The sequence below is a fragment of the Callorhinus ursinus genome, unplaced genomic scaffold (assembly GCF_003265705.2).
Source record: "Callorhinus ursinus isolate GAN/ISIS: 27379988/994484 unplaced genomic scaffold, GSC_fseal_2.0 scaffold7, whole genome shotgun sequence".
NCBI classification, from domain to species: Eukaryota; Metazoa; Chordata; class Mammalia; order Carnivora; family Otariidae; genus Callorhinus; species Callorhinus ursinus.
This window is the reverse complement of record NW_027397069.1, coordinates 72,783,465-72,791,128: the sequence shown is the minus strand read 5'-3', so window position 1 is coordinate 72,791,128 and position 7,664 is coordinate 72,783,465. Positions and strand designations below refer to the sequence as shown.

General features: G+C 37.2%; 1 pseudogene; it reads right to left on the bottom strand.

Annotated features, from left to right (window-relative positions):
• Positions 1-4,301: 4,301 nt before the first annotated feature.
• Positions 4,302-7,664, bottom strand: part of LOC112826390 (bis(monoacylglycero)phosphate synthase CLN5 pseudogene) — a 38,985-nt pseudogene continuing 35,622 nt past the window's right edge.

Genomic DNA, 7,664 nt, shown 5'->3' with positions numbered 1-7,664 from the left:
TGTTTAATTAATGTCTACTTAGGTTTTTAACATATCTCCATAAGATTGTTTTTTCTTTAGTTTGCAATTCATCTCTTTCTGTCCTTTTACTCCCAGATTTCTCTGTCCTTATGTCTGAGTTATCCTATTAAACAGTGAGTAGCGCTTTAAAATCAAATCTGCTAGTTTTTGTCCTTCAATTGGAAAATTAATCCATTTAGCATTAATGTAAGTGCTGAAATATTGGGGTTTAAATATGCCACCTTAATATTTGTCTTTTACTTCATTTCATCATTTTTTTGTTTTTTCTCTCCTCTCTTGCTTTCTTAGATCAATGAAGAGGTTTTTTTTTTAATAATTCTATTAACTTTAATTGCTCTATAATTGGAATTTTTTGTATTATCCTTTCATTGGTTACCTTCAAGTTGACAATATGCTTCCTTGTCTTATTAGAGTGTACTTTAAATTAGTACTTTTCCAGCTCTTAGAAAATGCAAGGATTTCAAAATAATTTAATTCCACTTACCTTTCTCATCCTATGTGTATTGCCCTGTTTCTGAGTTCTAAAAATACTTGAAACCTCACAGGGAACATTATTATGATGTTGTAGCCTCAATATTCATTTAGAGTCACTCACATATTCACATCTCCTGATGGCTTTATTTTTTGGTTGCATTTTTTTTTTCCACCCAGGGTCACTTTCCTTTTGACTAAAATATTCCCTTTGGCATTTCTTTTAGTGTGCTTCTGCTGGCAAAAATTATCTCATCTTTTTTTCTTTGTCTGAAAAAAATCTTAATGCCATTTTAAATTTGAAGAATATTTTCTTTTAGTATAGAATTCATAGTTACCAATTCTTATACGTTAAAAATGCCATTCCAGTTATTTCGCTCTCACCACTTCTGTAGAGACATCTGCCCTCAAGCTTATTGTGGCTCTTTTGGAGGCAATGTATCTTTTTTTTTTCTCTGATTCCTTTTAAGATTTTATATTGGTTTTCAGCTCTTATAGTGATGTGACCTAGATATAATTTATATGTATCCTTATTGGCATTTGTATCATTTCTTGAATCTATAGCTTGCTGTCACTTCTCAATTTTAGAAATCCTTGGCCATTCTCTCCTCAAGTATCACCTCTGGCCTATTCTTGCTTTCTCTTCTCCTTTAAGGATTCCAATTACATGGATGTCAGGCCATTTTAACACAGTCCAAATATCTCTGATTCTTTTCTCTGCATTTTCCCTCCTGTTTTCTTTCCATGTGTGACACATGCTGTTAATGCAATGTTTTTATTCCTTAAAACTTTTAGTGTGTTCTTGTGGACATTCAACTGCCATTATTGAAAAGCTTGTCCACAAAAGAGTCTTTTCCTTGGAAGTGTAAGAAGCCATACTGTCATATACATTGAAGTCTACCAATTCTTAGAAATTAATTCCTGCTGGGAATAGCCCTCAATCAGTGAGTGTGGGAGCTGATACATAAACATTCCAGCCCTTGTCCCCCAGGTGGGTTGATTCTAAAGCAAGTGTTTTGTACCATCTCTGAGTGAGATTAATTTTCTGTTTTGTACTGTTCAAACTGCCTTAATAGTAAACTCATCATTGGCTGCCTCTACCTCCTTGGATCCCACATCAGCCAGTGGTGAACAGAATAGCAATAATTCCTGGCATGCTGTAGTATCACAATGACCAAGATCTTCCCCCATGGTAAATTGGAGTGGAATACAGGTGGAAGGGGAGAGGATAATATTTGTGAGATATGACAATTATGAAGACATGGAGTGGGTTGGTTGTTGTGTAGTGCCTTTGATTCACTTAATGAAGAAAATTACAGGTTTGAGTTGGCTTATTGACAAATCAGGGACCAGTGTGAAAGCAAGAAGGCCTTGAGATAGTAAAAAGACACTCATTCCATTCAGTTGGTGGGGAAATTTTCTTTAAAACCATATTAATATTCTAATTATTAGAATAACAATTACAGAGAAGGCTCAACTTACAGCCTTGGCAAGTTTCTTCCTCTAGTATCAGGAAACAGATAAGAAAAAGGATGGACCTTGACACAGGATGGGGACATGCTGTGAATGACCTTAAGAAATTTGAATGCTTGTATTACTTAAACCCTGACCTCAGATGTGGTCAAATTCTCCAGGCCAGAGGACAGTAGTCTCCCTTTGCCTGGAAATTCTAGAATCCTCACCTGAAGTGAGTACCCTATAAGAGTATTCTTTTCTTTGTTAAATTTTTATCTCTTCTCATCTCTTCTCATAACTATTCCGTTAACTAGGCTCAAATCTCAACATGATCTGCTTTGACAGGGCAAGTACTGACTTGGCTTCATGAGTAAAGGGATTATTCACCAAAAAGGCTAGAGGGCATGGCTAACAAGTACCCACAAATAAAAGAAATAAAAGCAAGAAGTAAACATAGAAAAAAGGAAGTTTATTTCTTTTTATTAATACATTTTTATGGTGGGTTCCCAGATTGAGGTAGACCTCACCCAAACTTAAATCTGAGCTCTGTAGAAACCCAGGCAAAGAGACAATCATGTTTAATAACATAGTCCTCATTGTTTGCTAGAAGGACTCATACCCAAAGGAATGAAAACTCCCTAAGGAAAAGAACTTCATCCAGAGTATCAAATGTTATATAACCAGTGCCTAGAGTAGGGCATGGCAAATAGTAAACATCAATTAAAATTTGCTGAATGAATATTATATAGGTTCTAAGGGAAATTTGTTTTACCTAAAATTGTACATGTTGCTAGAGGTTTTAAGCAATTAACAATAATATCTTTAAAGAAGTTTTATTTTAAAATCTAGACATATTTTACATAAGGCTGCTTCTTTTTTTTTTACAAGCAATTTTTTTATTAGATTCAACAGAAACAAAATTACTCCAATAAGTTGCTTTAAAAGAAGTTTCTGAATGTTTCCTATCTGTATCTGTACTTGACCAGTAACCTATGGTGTTGGTAACCTGTGGTGCAGGCACTGGTCTGAGGACTACATTTTGAGTAACGGTGAAACCTCGCTTGATAGCCGTTTGCCATGCAGTCAACAGAACTGGTTCAAAATGTGACTCGGTTACCATTAGCTGGGTAGCCAGGGAAAGGTCATTTAACCTAAGCCCCAGTTTACTCATTTGGGTCAGGTAAATAATACCTATGTTTGGGCTTTGTAGGAGAACTCAGTGATAACTAACCTCTCAAGAGGCACTCAAATGTTAGTAGAAACTGAATAACATAGTTTACATATTTAACGGATTGTCTCTGCTTCATCATCTTACTGACTGGTGTTTTTTCCATGAATAGACATCATCAAACATTTAAAGGACCTTGAAACCTTGTTTGACGGCCCTAAATGGAAGCACAGCTACTTGGAGATCCTTGACAAAAACCTGTCCCCTGTCTGAGAAGTGTACCCTCTTCTGAGTTGGCACCTCAACTGGCTGGAAGGAATTCAAGAAGAGTAGAGGAGTCAGAGGGTGCCTGTTCACCCAGATGCACCTGCAGTCAGATACTTCTGTATCCCCTGTGTTTGAAGAATTGCAGAAGCATTCAACTGTCAGCTCAAAGTCTAGGGGATTACTATAAACCCCAGGAAAGGTTGGCATTTAAACTACATTAGGCCAGATCGAGGATGGCATTTTGTTCTTTGACTCATCATTATAGCAACCATTTACTGTAACTTTCCTATGACAAACATACACGGCTTCAGTCTTTACAACAATCCTGACAGATGAATCATCTTAGATATAAGGACAGTAAGGTTCAGAAATGCTAAGCTGCCTAAATCACAAAATGCCAGTTACTGGCTAATTCTAAAATGCTAGCTAGTAACTTGAGCTCTTTAACACTGTTTTTACCTCATCCAGAAGCACAAGTGCTGCAGCTATGGTGTCCAGATTGGTCTTTAAGTGAAGAGAACAAAATCAAACTACTAGACCTGGTCCCAAAACTTACAAAAGCTGTAAAGTCCATCTAAACCACCAAAAAGTACTTAAATGAAAATGCATAACTACTATACCAGAAAAAAGTACCTCCCATCATGAAAATGTCACTGAGGGTATTAAAAAAATCTTGGTACAACATATCCACAATTAAAAAAAAAAGAGGGGTCCAAAGATCCTATATATATCTGATATGAACTGTAATTCATATTAAGAAAGGCTTGGAGTTTGAATCCAAGATCACCTAATGTGCCCACTTTGACCAATGCAGTAAGTTTCAACTTCTCTCCAAAAATAGTCCTGAGATGGTATGTGGCAATTCTGCCTAGGTGCATTTCTCTCTCTTTTTTTTTTTTTTTTTAATTTTGTGGCCCAGGTGCATTTCTGCTCCAAGGTAGAAAGGCCTAAGAAATCCACAAATGTAAAATCACCCCGTGAAAAACATATATGCTAGTGATAAAAGGAAAGAAAGAGCAGAATTAAAATATTATAAACCAGAGAGTGTTTTGTTTCTGTTAGGTAAAGGGATTTCTTCATAAGTTACTTTAATAAAAGGGAATTTCATAGGTAAAAACCAATATTCAAAATTATAAAACAAATAGAACTCTCTGTGTATAATCACTGCATCAAAAATTTGCAAGATACTGAAGAGAAATTCCTTAGTTGACCAATGTGGTTTGAAGGGGTAATAAAATTTTTTTTATGGCTAAAGCAAGAATCTTATTTCCTGTTGGCCCAAAAACAGATGTTTCATTTCCCAAATAAGTAGGTTCTCCACTATAAAGAAATATTCTCATATAGTTGGTTTTATCTTCTTGAACTCTGCTCCAAGTTCAGCCAACTTCTTATATGTCCTTAACACAAATTAAGAACAGTCGTAGAATTCAAACCATGTCTCCGCCCCTCTTGCTGGGCTGGCTTGGACAGTCCATGTCTAGTAATAAATACCTGTTTCATTGTCCCGCTTTACCCACTTGGCCATTTCGTTAAATGTGTTTCCTGATATGGTTGCTACTAGAACTAACGTCCCATTTTCCCTCCAGTGGATATCATCAATTCCTTCAAAAAAGCAGGCAGCTCCTTGATTACATCAGAAAGGGGCATTCATTTTAGGTCAGAGATGGGGAAATGTACAGTGTCCAAGTTGGAAAAGTTCATACTATTCCATTGTGTAGTTCTTGCCAGTTAAAGTACTCTTGAATCCAATGGCATCATGGATAATTTTCAAGTGTCCCAGGAGGTTCCCATATTTAAATTCCCATACTGGGGCTTGTAACTGAAAGACTTCAATGACATCATCACCTTTTGTAACTGGGATAGGTAAGCCAGTTGGACAGAATGTGTATTTAGCTTGACAATAAGGATCTGGTTCTGGACGGAAGGAAAAGTGTCTTCACTTCACCCACAACACTTGTGAACCATCATAGTATTTGTAAAGGATAGTGGAGTAAGTGAGGTCATAGGCGACCACATGACCCATGCTGGGGATGGAGGGAGCGGCACTCCATAAGGCTGCTTCTTATATGAGCTTCTGTGAAAGTCACGGACATTGCAATAAACTATAGTGTGGAAAAGAAACTTTAATGTGAGACAAAATTGTAGTCTGGGTACACAGTTTACTGGTTCAGTACAGGTTCAATTCAACCTTGCAATGACCTAAAATAATAAGAAATATTGCCAAAAGTAATTATCAGAAAGCAAAGAGTCCACGTGGTTAAAAAACTTTTAGACATCACACCTTCTTGTATAATTACAATATCTCTTGAAAGACTTTAGAATTTTAATTATCTAAAGGTTATATACAAAAAGCTGGGTTAAGAGAAGCTTTTTTATAACATGTTGTTCTTTTAATTTCCAGGAAGAGAGAAGCAGCCAAAAAGTAATTAAAATAATGAAGGTGTAAGGGAGTATTATCTCTAGAGTATCTTCAAAAACAAAATAAAACAAGATGAAAAACGGAACTATACCCCAAAATAACTAAAACCTTGCTGCTAGAATCTTTTAGGTTCATTGCCTTCCAGTGAAAGACCGTATTAAAAACTGACTAATTACACCAGTGCTTTCACTGTGGACAATACCATCTAAAAAGTCAGGAGAAAAATAAATCGTTTACTGCTCAGGAGGTAAGTCATGAAAAGGATAATGGGGCTTGTAAAATCTTAGGAAACAAAAAGAAAATTAAATGACAGAAAATGCTACTTTTTCAGAAACTATTTGATTGGGTTTTACCACTGTGAAACCTTTCACAATATACAAATATCACTGAAGGGCGGAGCAAGATGGCAGAGGAGTAGGAGATCTGGATTTCGCCTGGTCTCAGGAATTCAGCTGAATAGGGATCAAACCATTCTGAACACCTATGAACTCAACAGGAGATCAAAGAAGAGAGTAGCAACAACTCTCTGAACAGAGAAGCGACCACTTACTAGAAGGGACCCAACAAGTGGCAGATCCGGGGAGACTCCTCTTCCTCCCCCAGGAGGAGTGGCATGGGAGCGCACAGCAGGGATCTGCTGGGTTTGGAGACTCCACACGGGGTCGGGTGCCAGAGATAGAAACGCTCGGTCACAGGCCGGGTGAGCACGGAGTGCGGCCGGAGACCGGGGAGACGGGAGTGACTGCTTTTCTCTGGGGCGCACTGAGAAGCGGGGCCCCTAGTTCTCAGCTCCTCAGGGCAGAGAGTGGGAGGCCACCATTTTCACCCTGGTCCTCCAAAGCTGTGCCAGAGCTTGAAGGGAACAAAAGCTCCTGAGAGCAAACCCAAGCAGCTTGCTTAGCCCGGATGGACAAGGGCAGGGCAATTCCGCCTCCGGCAAAGACATTTGGGAACCACGGCAACAGGCCCCTCCCCCAGAAGATCAATACGAACAGCCAGCAGGCCAAGACCAAGTTTACTGATCAAGGAGAACGGGAGAACTCCAGCGCTAGGGGAATACTGCACATAGAATTCATGGCTTTTTTACCATGATTCATTAGTTTTTCAAAGTTAATTTTTTAACTGTTTTTTTTTAATTTTTCTTTTTCCCTTTTTCAACCAACATCTTATCAATCCCTTTTTTAAAAAAACATTTTTTATTTTTCATTTTTTGAGCCATATTTTATCCCTTCATAGTAGTTACCCTTATTTTTGGCATATATATGTAAGTTCTTCTCTCTTTAAAATTTTGATATACAGTTTCTTCTAACAGATCAAACTATACCCTAAATCACTAGTGTATGGCTTTGTTCTAGTCTCCTGCCTGATCACAGTCTCTCCCATTTTTTTTCTATTCTTTTTTCTTTTTTTTTAAATCTTCTTCTTTCTTCTTTCAAACAACTTCTTATCAATTCCGTTTATAAAACCTTTTATAAGTTTCATCTTTACATTCAGCTACCATCCCTTCAATGTATCAACCCTTATTTTGTACATATATAAGTCTTTCTTCCTTTAAAATTTTAGGAGGCACTTTCTCTAACAGACCAAAATACACCCAAAATCTAGTATGTGGCACTGATCTATGCACTAGCCTGATCATATCTGATCATATTCTGTTTTTTTGTTTTGTTTTGTTCTGTTTTTGATTGTTTTTATCTTTTTCTTTCTCTTTTTCTTCTCTTTCTTTTTTCTTTCTTTCCCTTTCTTTTCCCCTGGTTTCAGGTCTTTTCTGATTTGTATAGAGTATATTTGCTGGGAACGTTGTTAACCTGTTAGCATTCTGTTCTCTCATTCATCTGTTCTCCTCTGGACAAAATGACAAGA